The sequence below is a fragment of the Glycine max genome, chromosome 17 (genome assembly GCF_000004515.6).
Source record: "Glycine max cultivar Williams 82 chromosome 17, Glycine_max_v4.0, whole genome shotgun sequence".
Lineage (NCBI taxonomy): Eukaryota > Viridiplantae > Streptophyta > Magnoliopsida > Fabales > Fabaceae > Glycine > Glycine max.
Window position 1 is genome coordinate 9462329 of NC_038253.2, and position 14244 is coordinate 9476572.

Genomic DNA, 14244 nt, shown 5'->3' on the forward strand with positions numbered 1-14244 from the left:
TGAGAGATTCATAGCGTTTTCATCTATTATACCTGGCTTGAAGGTCAGTGCTTAAATCTCTGCATCACTTTGCAGTATTATTTTATCGTTAAACACTTCAAAATACAATATTTCTATGGAAAATGTTTCCAATTTTTTGCCTGTGATCCAAGGTAGAAGGATGACAAATAGAGAGGTAAAAATAAAAGAATGAGGGGAAATTGTTGGTTGATGGATATGTAGTGAAAAAAAAATAAGGTTAGAAATAATTTGTAAGAGAAGTTGCTGGGTGAATAAAATAGTGTAGAGAGATTGAGAGACGGATAAAAAAAATAAAAGAGATCCAGAGTAATAGATACCGAAAGTATATGCTTAGTAATAATTGAGCTAGGTTAGGCTAAGTTTGACTAGTTTAACACCTAAGTGAAAGTTATTGGTTTTAACTTTCTATAGTTTCTCAATTGGCCTTAAGCATTATTTGTTAGCGAACATTTTTAACCAAATTAACAAATTAATATTTGATAATAAAAAGAAATAAAACTTGCATATCTTTAATTTACAATCACACACTGCATTCCTATGTATAAAATAATTTTTTAATGAAAAAATAGAATTTTTAATGCAATCATAACTTTTTAAGACAAAAATGGCTTAATAAGCAAAATTTGGACAAATTTTCTGTATTTTGCTCGTTTGTAATAATTTTTTTAGAGTTATCTTATGAGATATATAAGTATATTTGGCAGGTTTGTGAAAAAACTTATTAAAATAGGTAGTTTAACGTTTGTTTATAATTTATTTTCAATTTAATTAAGTTTAAATAAACTTTCTAATATAAGTGAAAAATAGTTCCTAACTTATAAGCTTAGTTACAATTTTTTGTCTCAAAATTTGAATCAATCAATTCAATATCAATACAAAATTAAATGGGGTTAGGTGGGGAATGATTTAAATATTCTTAATGGAACTCTTATTAAACAATAATGATGGTATTATATCCGATTAATGTTCTTATCTTTGCATTGCATATATATATAGTCGTAATTAATCATATTGCAACATTCAGGTACTGTCATCTAAATTTCAAGTCTGCATTGTATTAGATGTGTTGTTGTTGCTGGATGTATTGGTTACATATTAGTGTTATCTATAAATTGAATGATTTTATATGTCTACAAATTGTATGTTTATTAAGTAATTAAATCATTTTATAATTGTTTAAATTTTGTTACACTATGTAATTAAAAGTAACAGCTTTTAAAGCTACCAGCCAACACAAAAAAAAAAGTTATCTAAGACGGTTCTAACAGAACCGTCGTAGTATATCTTAAAAACTAAGGCGGTCGTGTGAATAGCCGTCATAGAATTTCAACAGCAAAAATGCTATTCTAAGACGGTTATTCGAATAACCGTCTTAATTTCTAGGACATACTACGACGGTTCTTTTAAAACCGTTTTAGAATGTTAAACTTTTTAAGACGATTGTTGAATAACCGTCTTAGAATCCGCATGTTAAATATGTCATTTTAAGACGGGTATAGGATGTAAACCGTCTTTGTATCTATTATATTTTAAGACGGTTATTCAATAACCGTCTTAGAAAATGCTACTTTCTATGACGGTTTATAAACCGTCGTTGTAAATGCATTATGATATTACGACGCTGGCTTCTATGACGGTTCAAAACCGTCGTCAAAGGGCTTGAATAACCGACTTAAAATACCGTTATTATAGTAGTGGTCCTTCCTCTGAATATCCCTTTTGCGTGGCCCATTTGCGGTTTCTGTCAGAATATTCCTCCCTTCTGCCATTTTCCTTATCGTTCCTGCTTCTACATGCTTTTATTTGTTATATTCTTTTTTTTATTATTTATTATGCATCTTACATTTCACCTAATCTTCTTTACTTATTTTACATCTCACAAAAACAAAAAACCATCAACTAAATTTATGAATTTTGTATATTGCCTGTTTTACTACACATAGATAATGGTTCCTCTTCCAAATAAAAATAATAATAATAATAAAATACACATTTGGGTCAGCATATCATGTGTTTCAATGCAAAATTTAATATTAAACTTAATTTTATATATGCATGTCGATTACGTTGAACAAACGTAACATTTTATTTTCCTTAAACGCTTTATTTGTATTGAAACAATTATAAATCAAACACACACAAAACCAAAGAAGGAACCAACCTTATCACACTAAAGTTTTCCAACTTACCCGCCATAACACGTGATCTCTGCAATAGAATATGAAAATCTTGTCCATATTTTTTCAGGTTGTTTTTTCTATTTGAAGTCACTACTTGATGGTGGACAAATAATTCTTCAATTATTCTCTTTGGAACATTAAAACTCAAATATCACCTTTTATCAATCTTACAAAATATCTCGAGAGAAAACATATTCATTTTATTTTTTGTAATGACTAATGACCAGTGGCTGTATACATAAACACACATAATGTTGGAATTAAGGGTGATTAAGCATGTGTTAACCTGTTGGATTAACCCACCCTACCCGCAGCATAAAAGGGGTTGAAAAGCGAGTCGTAACAGATTTTGACTTACTTTTGATGGTTTTAGTTAATATTGACTGCTCCTAACATGCACTTTTCATTTTTGTAATACTTTTTTTTTTATCTTTCTAAATAAATATATTTTGTTAGGTTAGATCTCAAATTTAAAAATAATATATAATAAAAGGTTGAAAACATTTTTTATGGTTTATCAAGTTACTATAAAAATTATTAGATATAAATATATTAATGTAAAAAGTAAATTAATATGAGAAAATATATTACATTGATAATTTATATAAATATTATGCACATATTAATTATATTATTATTGTAATTGTACAATATTTTTAATTAAGAAATAAAAATTGGACTAAGGTTATATTTGATAAGACATTTTTATTAGTTTCTAGTTTTTTTAATAGTTAAAACGTTCATTTAATTGTTTGATAAACAAATTCTTTTTAGTAGTTTCTAGCATTTTTTTAAATGTTACTTGAAGTAACATTTTTAAAAATGTTAGTTTTTAACTTTTAATTTTTTATATTTTCTTTTTTTTATCTTTAATATATTTATCAAAATTTCTACTTACCACGATTTTATTGTTTTTTATTCATTTTATATTTTTCAGCTATTTCAATGATTAATTTCACTAAATATTTATAATTCAATAAGTTAATTTTTCAACTTCTAACTCGTTTTTCAGGTTTTGGTTAGCTTTTCAACTAATTTTTTCAAACATAGCCCAATATGTGTTGTCCCTTTGTCATGGAATGGTGTGATGGATTAAAGCAAGGCAATAAATTTTCAAATCGTGATTTTAATTATTTATTCAACTCAATGCTAAAGTATAAACATGGTGTGACATGATTAATAAATAATGTTATCTCTTAAATATGTAATTATGGATTTGATCTTTGGCTCGTGTTTATGTTGAAAAAGATTAACTCATTAAATAAATCTTAGTAATTTGGGATATTAATCATTAGTTTTCAACTAAAGAATATAATTGGTTCATAATAAAAATATTGAAGTATGTGCCTTTGGATCAAAAATCCTCTCCAATACAAGATGTGTCAGGTATGAGAGGGAAAGACACATTTTTTTTTCTTTCTTATTGGACATATAGAAGAAATACACTTAATTTGAGCCTCCATGGTCTCAGCCGCCCATTACGGATTAGTCAGGTTTAGTTGACATTAATTTGAGCCTCCAGACTCAAATTACATAAGAGTTATATATAGAGGGAAAGTCACAAGTTCGACTCCTATTTGAATCATTGATTTTAAATTAATTCATAAAACATATTTTTGAAATTAAAAAAAAAACACTTACATATAAATTATAGGAATTACGTAATCTATAAAAGAAAAATATGTAAGGACAGTTTTAAAATTTTCTTTTATGCTGGGTGCACAAACAATATGTCTGATGCACCTAGCAACACCCTAGACTTGATTGTAAAGCCCAACCCAATGATCTATTACTAATGGACCCACATTCTATTTTTACAACCGTATCTGACTTTCCCTCACGGTGCGTTTCTGAACTTTATCTTCAGTTTAATTCTCGAACTACGAGAAAAAAAAATCTGCATGCTCATTCGATATTTTTCTTTCTAACATTTTAATTCTTAACCTCTTCAAAAAATTTCTCCCCCTCCCAAATCAAATAGAGAAGGAAAAAAATAGAGGAAACTATCATATGAATATATTTTATTTTTTTCTTTAAATTTTAGGAAAGAGAGAAGGGAATGATGCTTTGTCTTTGCGTCAAAAGCTTGAAAAAGAAAAAAAAAAAAGCAAAAGGAAAAATAAAACAGTAAGTCTTAGACAAAGAATGCTGTTGGTAGATCATTGCTTCATGGTAAAGAATGAAGTTTTCTGTATAACTAGTGAACAAAGGGATGCCTCCTTTTAACGACAATTATAGCACTTCTAAAGCTAAAAATAATAAGCATATATAGTACCACTTGCATTGCTTATATGTTTTTCCTTCCTACACACCCATTATGCAGGCAAGCATACAAAATTAAAAGGGTAACTAGAACTAAATTAACCGTGATATTATAAGCTGGAACCCTAGTGTTCAGATGTAGTGTATCCCACGCGCTTTTTCTATGCATATTTTAATTTGGAATATTGATCTTTGCACGTTACTTTTTTCTTATGATTAATTTTTGCTTTCTTTTAGTCTAAGGTTGGGAGAGAATTTAGATAGAAGTTTATATATTCTAGTTTTGATAGCAATCCTTGTGAATCATTTTTCGTTTTGTGTGAGTTGCTCAAATTCTTGTATTAGAGACTCAACATATGATCAAATATTATTTAATTCATACGTAAGAACTAAGAAAAAAAAACATTACTGAGAAGAGTGTTGTTAACAAAATAATTAATAATTAACATTTGTTAATAAAAAAATGAGTGATATTATATTATTTTTTTAACTGACTCGTTTTTAATCTTATATATATGTACCTGCAAAGTGACATATAGACTCCTAAACCGTTGATTTGTGCGTATAAACTAAAGAAATGGGCATGTTCATAAATTAATTAACTGAAACAAAAAATGCAAATGCAAGAACAACTAGTGTGGTCTAAGATACTTGAATAATGTTCATAAATTAATAAAAACACAGTTGATTAAGTAGAAGCATGAATATATTCCTTAATTTGAATCCAATTATCTATAGAAAGTTGTAGTTCATACAATATAGTCATCAAATTGAATTTCAAAATTCTATTGAAGTTGGATAAAAAGAGGATGGTATTATATGAGAACTAAAAAAGGGATAAGCGAATGGACTTTAAGTAAGATTATATTAAAGAAAGATATTCTCGTGGGCTTTGCGGAAAGCCGAGGAAAGGTACGTCTACGGGTCGAAGGAATTTGCATATTTATGAGATGAGAATCGCTGAGGACTGGACTTGTTGATTGATTAAATAAATAAAATAAAAATAAAAAAGTATATTACAAAACAGGATTATGCTACTAAAAATTCCTTATTTCAGTTGAGCATTGATTCTCAGCTCTGTTAGGCATCCAAAAAACAAACTAATTCAATTATTATTCACTGTTTTTATTTTAAAATCATAGCCAGCTGTTTGCATGTTTAGCTTATATGCTCGTATGTCTGCATGGTTTATCTTCAACCCTCATTTTTTCAACCTGGTTTCTGCTTCTTAATCAACTCATTTTCAATTGTTTTTAGTTTAAGCTCAATAATGTAATCAGTTTAAATTAAACTGAGTTGGACTATCAATTTGATTACAGTTTGAAGCCTATCAACTCCAATATCCCATCAAATTAATGTTTGTTCAGATGACAACTGAAATTATATTTTAGGATACTGAACATATAATTTTTTTGACATAAGTATAAATCTTTAATTTATTTATCATTTAGGCAAAATTATAAATTTAGTATCTCATTTTATCTTCAATTTCGTAGTTTGTCCTCCAGTAAAATTGTTCACGAATTTTGTCCTCGCAATGTTAGTCCATCAGTCCACAATTAGAGTTGACGGTTACAAAGGAATGTTCACCACCACATGTCACATTCTTATTGGATGATGACGATCATGTGTCATGTTCTGATTGATCAATAAAAATAACAATGTATTTCATCTTCTATGGAGTTGACATCCAATCATAACATGACATGGGAAGTTATCATCGAACATAACACGTGACAGTCAACATTCTTTTGTAACAGTCAACGTTCAATTGTGGGTTGAAGGACCAATATTGCGTGATTTGATTAAATATGATGATAAAATTCATAAATAATTTTATCGGAGGACAAAATCCGAAATTAGAGACAAAATAGAGGACCAAAAATATAATCTTGCCTATCATTTAAGTTTAAGACTCACAAAGCATAAGCATGCTTATATTACTTTAAAAAAATATATTCTCACTGTAAAAAACAATTTTATTTTACTATCCAGACAAATAATTTTTTCTAATTTTACTTTAAAAATATTATTTAAAACACAAATTAATTTCCGGATATCTAAATCAAACAAACCCTTAATTTTATTATTATTTTTTTATAACATCACTTATTATATCTCTATCACTTTCTCTCTTTGTTTGTTTCCTTTTTCTTCATATCTCTCTCCTTTTCCCGGTGGACATGCATTTATATTTATTTATTTGGATTGGAAATCTTGTCATCAGATCCTAACCATATTTGAAAATTTTACTAAATTCCTTCAAAATTAATGATATTCAACTCGTGAACAAATTAACCTAGAATAAAAATAACTCCAAATCCCGTAACTTACATGTGAGTGTCTATAAGATATCCAATGAGACATTTCCGTCTTTATCAAGATCTAGCAAAAATGTTTTACAAACTATATTTGGTAGACAAATTGGATGAATATTGTACATCATATATCAGAGCAATATATCACACGGCAAATATGGCGACACAGGACCAGCCTGTATCTGTTATAGTTGTACACAGAATTAGAACTTCAGTGTTTGACCATGGATAAGAATAAATGTGCATATAATTAAATAAATAAATATATAATAGCATCTGAAGCATAAGAGAGAGTGGAGGATGGAATAGAATCACGTTGGTCGGCCTCTATTGAAAAGATGAACTTGTTGTAAAGAGAAAAGCTACACTATAATTCAGAGTATTGGCGAAGACTGGAATTTTGAACACTACGTTAAAATAATTGTTGACTCACCATTATTGATTTGTCAACAGAAAGTAGACTAACTACGTCAAACATCGTTGTCAAAACAAAATTCTGCACTTATGTATGTAGTCCACACTGAGGTTGAGTTTTGTAGGAAAGTTCATGTATCTTTGTTTTTCCACCTTTCTATTTAGGTGCGATTTGTGCAGTAACAACTTCTATCTTGATGAGTTTTTTAAAGCTGTAAATATATGAATATGATCAGGATGAGATAAAAGTCAGTTCATATATATATGCTCTATCCTTAGATGCCAGTGGGTCACAAAGGTTGAAGAGAAGTTTCATGTCAAAGTAGTATAGATCGATGAATATTGAAAAAAATGATATCATGTGATGGACAAAAAGTTGTATATAGAGAAAGAAATAATTATTTGTAACCAGATCATTTTTGTTTTTTCTTTTGAAACCATTGTAACCAGATCTTTTAAAAATTGTAAAATCCTACAAACACTATTCTTCGCGCACTTTCTATGAAATTTATGCAGATAGTAGTAATAAATTGTGTTAATTTTACATTCTATATTGATTCGCATTTAAGGGTAAGCGCTTATTTAATAATCTCTTATTACATGAGAGCTTAGGCCATAAAATATATTTAAAAGAGCAACATTATATCCTCTTAGTGTGTCTGTATTTATCTTCCTACAAATTTCAACATATTAATTGAAGGAATATTAAATGAAAAATTAAATGTATTTAATATCTAAAAAAAAAATGTAACAGGTACTCTATTTAGTAATTAGAAAAATGTTAATGGGCACGAGAAATCAATGCTTGGGGTCTTCTCCAAGCTATCCTGGACACGAGAAATCAATGCAACAAAAGTCGTCTTCCAACCAGACTGCAAGAGTGCAAGGTCCTTGTTGATAGTCTACACTCTAATCAATATGATTTCTCTGAATCTCACATTCTAGTTGATAGATGTAGAGCGATGTTGAATGTAATTTCAGACTCATTGATAAGTTTTACTAGGAGACAAACAAATCAAGTATATCATTCTCTTATAAAGGCTTCTCAGTTTTTACTTTGTTTATCAATTTGATTATGTTCTAAATTGTATCTTTCATCTTATTTTTATTGAAATGAAATAGTCCTATTTGTCTCCAATTTTTTTTTAAATGGTATTTATAGAAAAAGACCTAGAAATAAAAGAAAAACTTTAATTAGCCTAATATTTTCAATTTTAATGACGAATGCCCAACTTTCGGAAATTTTAATGTTCCTTACATGAGCTTCTGTTTAATACATGGTAAAAGATGTTATAAATGGGTCCATTAAACTGAAGCGACACGGTCCAACTCAGAAAGCAAACAAAAATGTGAGGCCCATGAAATAAAGCACCTCGTAATCGCATGAACAGCTTCAGATATTTGTCAATTGTTTTCTGCACTCCCCAAATTATTTCCTGCACTTCCTATATTGATTCTTGAAGCAATATGGAAAGTGCAGAAAAAAACACCCCAAATATTTAATTGTATGTGGCCGAAACTTCACATTAGTCTACACTCTACAGGGCGCAAGCAAAGATGTACCATGTTGGTCCCGAAATTTTGTTCAGTCAATAAGTATGCTTTTCTTTTTTTTAAGCAAGTTGTTTGTATGTACGATATTTTTCTCTTAATTTTAGAAATAAATAATTAAAAATAAAAGAGTACTAAATAAAGAAATATAACTTAGATACTGTAGGACTACCCAAAATTAATTTACTGGCTAGTCTCACTTCATTACTAAGGCTGAACCTTTGTTCTTATGATAACTACATTAGATCGAGATCCTTTTTCAGACCCATATTTTAATTTAATGGTGTAATGGTTCAAATTTCCCTTCCATTTCTGAAATCATTGTAGCTCGAAATCATTGAAGTCTAATTTTCTAGAGTAATTCTACCATGCACCATTCCCAAATTGGTGCATTTATGCATCTAGTTTTGTTTTTTTCCCTTATATTTTGGGTGTCCTGGGTTTTAAAATGGTTTTTGGTGCCAAATCAATCTGTAGGTGCATATGCATGCACACTATTTTTAAGGTGCATGTTAGAAAGAGTCACTTTTCTCTATTCTAAGTTGCAACTTATCTAGCATTTTTTTTTTCTTAACATGATTATCCTCGATTAAAAGTGATTTTGCTTTAACAACCAAACATCCTAAATTTGAGTCAAATATAATTTGACAAAAATGAACTTGGTTCACCATGATTCACTTTATTAGCTAGTGTAGTGCCTTAATTTATATCACGCCGAAGACAAATACTGGAGGAGGGCTTAGAGCTTTTCAAATATATTTTGTCTGAACTTCAAATGGATTCTGCAGAATAGACACCTTATAGTTACTATTTAACCAAATCCTTCGTTTACAGTTTAAGTTTATTTGAGTAAATGGATAAATTTCTAGAGTGACTAGAAAATTCATCTCAAAGAAAGAAACTTATGTGGCATATTATCATCAGAAGATGGTGTACCCAAATATTAGGGACAAGGAGGTACATTAAAAGCTCTACGGGGTGGACTCGTTTCCCTCCAAGGCAGGCATGGATCTATATCAGTTCAGAGAATCTTGTGTTTCCAAATTTATCTTCAAAATTGCTTGCCACAAATTATAATGCACTTTTATGGTCCACACTCACTGCGTTTAATTTTTTCCTGGAAATGAAGGTGATTTAGCTGTACTGGAAGAAGGACATGTTCTAGCAGAAAAAGACTATGTATGTTCTGCAAGGCATTGGTTTTCGGTGGTGTGTAGTCACTGCATGTAAACGGATAGGTAGGGACAAAACCTTGCAGTTTTTCGAAATTGACAAGCCACGATTTTAATTTAACATTTTATAAAATGTATATATATTTTTCCTTGCTACCCTTTGTCTCGGGGACTTTTCCTAGTCACTAAAATTGTCCTATTGGAGATTTTTTATCATGTGTGTGTGAAGCAATGAAGGAATCCAACTCTTTTTTAAAATATCATTTATTGTTTCATAGAGCAAAGAATTGCAGTTCTCTTCCACCTGTTATTAATAAAGAATTGGTTCAGAAATTTAACTCAGTTTTTGTCTTCGAATTGACTTGCATTTGGCAGTTTAGCTGCATGAACGTACCTTCTAATTGATACTAAAGGCCCGGGATTCTATTTCTCTATGAGCTTGAACTTGATACACAAGCATTTTCGACAGGTATACATGAACTCTTATAAGTCTCTGTCAAAAAAAAAAAAAACTCTTGTAAGTCGGTCTCAGACACTTATATCATCATGTTTGATTTAAAAGAAATAGAGATATATAAGAGAGAAAAAAAATTAAATTGTATAATTTTTTATCTTATTTACTTTAAAACTTTGGAAGAGAGAGTAATGAAGAGATTAAAATCCCTTTCCTATATTATTCGCTCCCCCCACCCACCCATATTATTGGAAATTTTGAAAAGAAGAAAAAATGTTTAAAAATATTTGAATCATGTGCAGGCTAAAATGTATTTTAACATTTTTAAAAAATCTAATTTACCCTCATTGTGTAAATATTATTCTAGGAACCCTTCGTGGATGCTGCTTAACCCGTAAAGAGATTCTTCTTCCATGACCCTGTAAGCCTCGCTGCCTCAGTGTTGAGTGTTAACATGCTTTTGATATTACGAAAGCCCCTTCTTAATGTTTATAAGCACTGCGCCATAAGTACAGATTTGACATAATTAGTATTACCAAGTGTTGAAGAGAATATATATAATCAGTATGTTGGCCATGCACGTTCCATGTTTCAATTTTGTTTTAAATTATTATTATTTATCGATCAAAAGTTACAAATGCTGTGAAGATATAACAGGAAAAAGAACATCTCCTTACAAATCAAATAAGAGAAAGGTTATTTTCTTTTCTTTTTTCTTTTAAACTACATGTATATAAATATTTTTGAAACTGGATTAGTTTTTTAACTACCAGTAAAAAGGGATGTTTAAGATTTTAAATTTGCAGAGGTTGAGTGGAATTTTGAGTGTAGGACATATAGGTGTAGTGCATTCTTAATTAATTTGGTACTGTAAATAGAAATTAAATTAAAATATGCTACAAATCAAATTAATAACATGTAAAGAAGTTAACAATCAACATGGGATATCGATAAAAATCAAATCAATGACATTTATACTATTATCAAATTAAAATATGCTAGTCAAAATAACATTTAAGTTACTAAATTGCCTTACCAAACGCAGAAATTAATTTAATAAGTTTTTACGGGACTAAATTAAGAATCTATGACATAATACTAAATTATATGTTTAAAGAAAAAAAATCTAAGAAAACTAATATGTCTAATGAGATAGTATTGTCCAAACAAATGCTTGCCCGAGTGGGTGAACCAAAACACGTGTCTTTCCTCCCAGAATCATATCTATTTGGCATTTCGGAATGAAGTAATATATCCTTTCCCTAAACTTTTTACAATAAATAAAGTTTGTTCTGTGAACACCAATAATTTGAGCGAGTAGATTGTTTCATGTGCAAGCAAAGTCCACAGGCTGGCAGTCATAGTTCAAAATATTTTAAATTCTATCGGATCTTAACTAAGAGTATGTTTAGACTAAAAACCATCTAATTTATACAAGAATTCTGTATGGAAATGATTGGCCTGTTCCCGCCGTTGAACTTTGAGGAGATCCTAACACATACGCACACATGCACTAATGCACTCTTAAATGTAGCCTTGACCCAATGCTACTTCGGTTGTTAAGCTGTTACTATATATATAGTAAAATAAATGTTCATCGTGCTTTTTGTGATAATGATCTTAATGATTAAACTATATTCCTTATAAGGGTTCTCTTTTCTACCTTGTAATAAATCCAACTACAGTAAACAACAGTTGACTAGGATTTGTATTCAAAACAATTACGGGATAATTTGATTTTTCTTTTAATTCCGTGTATTTCCTTCTACTAATCCTTCTAATTCAAATTTGCTTTAATTTACTCAGAGATGGCCTTTGCAACTCCATTATTGTCTATGTTTCTCAAACATATATACTTGGACGGCAAGAAAGCTATTGTACTGTCCTGGTCGTTGATGATAACCTCAATGTATTGGAGAATAATTAAGGTTTAATTTCACTTTTAGTTTATTATGTTTTGTAGTTATTTTATTTTAATATATTAAATTTTAAAAGTTTTATTATAATTTTTTATGTTTTTGAAATGTATCGTTTTGTTTTTTTTTCTCAATTTTTCGTTTGAAAAGTTACTGTTTTGTTAATTTTTAAATTTGAAAAAATGACAAAAATTATATATTTTGAAAATATAAAGAATCATAACGAAAATTTTAAAACTTAATATAACAAAGTGAAACATAATAAACCAAAAGTGACAATTAATCCAAATTTAAACTAGAAGTTAACAACGTAACTTTTTGTAAGGTCTGTGAGTAAAGATCTCCATTGTTGGGCAAAGTTGGGTCGGGTAAATACAATATTTCCCATCTAACATTTTCAAACAGGTTAGTCAAAGACGAGCAATGCAAAGAGGGATCAAATGGTGTGTTTCATTGGAAGATGATTCTGATTGGCCAAACTGATCAAACCTCATCCACAATCAAGTGTTATCGATCTTCGTCTTCGCCAACACGTTGCTGTCCATAGTGGCAATGAGACGATTGTTGATATTAGGTGAGACGACAATTCTGACCACTTAGGGTAGTTGTGGTGGAGATAGAAGCGGAGGCGGGCAACAATCTTTTTGGACTGACAACAAGACACAAAACGATGGAAGAAGAATAAACCCTTACCTATTGTGATTGAAAATTATTGGTGAATGAAATTATTATTATTATTAAATAATTAAATTGAACGAAAAAAATAATAATAATAATGTGAAAGTGAATGTTGTTGTTTGTAGTTTTAAATTTATTTTTTCTTCATTTACTTAGTGTTTTTATTTTTTAAAATAAAAATGACTTGTGACAATTTTTAGTTGTCATTATGTTAACTATTTTAAAATTTAAAACACTAATGGACACTGACTTTCTAACAAAAAATTAAAAAAAAGACCAAAATGATGCATTCCAAAAACATTAAGGATCGAAATAAAATTTTTAAAATATAATGTATCAAAATAAAATATTTGTAAAATACAATAGACCAAAAGTGACATTAAACTATTTTAAAATTTAAAAATTAACAGAACACTAACGTTTTTAACAAACAATTAAAAAAATATATCAAATTGATACATTTTAAAAATATAAAGGATCAAAATAAGACTTTTAAAATTTAATATATCAAAACGAAATAAGTGCAAAACATAATGGATCAAAAGTGACATTAAACCAATAATTAATGTATTTTGGAAGAGATATAAGGTTGGTGTAATGATGAAAGAAAAAAAAAAGAAAAAAGATTGCGAGTTTGAATCACTCCTTTAACAATAATTAATAATATTAATAATTAATATTCACTAATAAAAAAATAATGTATTTTGAAGTTGCGTGAGTAATTCATGACCTGACTTTAATCTCCAGCATTGCAAAAAAAATTAAGTTAATGTATTGAAATTAATTTGGACATGGTTTTTGCAGGGGAAAAAAAGTAATTTATCTTATTTTATAATTGATGGTATAAACATAAATTCAGAGGAATTGCATAACATTAATCCTCATCTGTCGACAATGCCAGCTAAAGTAAAAAAGAAAAAGGGTCGCACCTTGCGGTTTTTGTGGGCTCATTTGGTCTGGCTGGTTCACACTTTATCACCCAAAAGGCGAAATTAACCCTATGAGTTTCTAAAAGTGCATTTTTGACTGTGAAATGTGAAACCGACAAGAATGGCACTTAGGAAGGAATTACGTGAAACGACTTTACATACACACTTATCATACATACGGTTTGAATAGTTAAAGTGGTTTGCAATGAAACTCAAGAAGTGAATCACCATCAAGTGTTCATCCAATGCTGTGATGACAAGCTCTCATTAACGCACCGTACCAAAAGGCTTTTGCTTTATATAGAATCTAAATTCTCGAGGCAAGTCTCTAATTACTTTATGATCTATA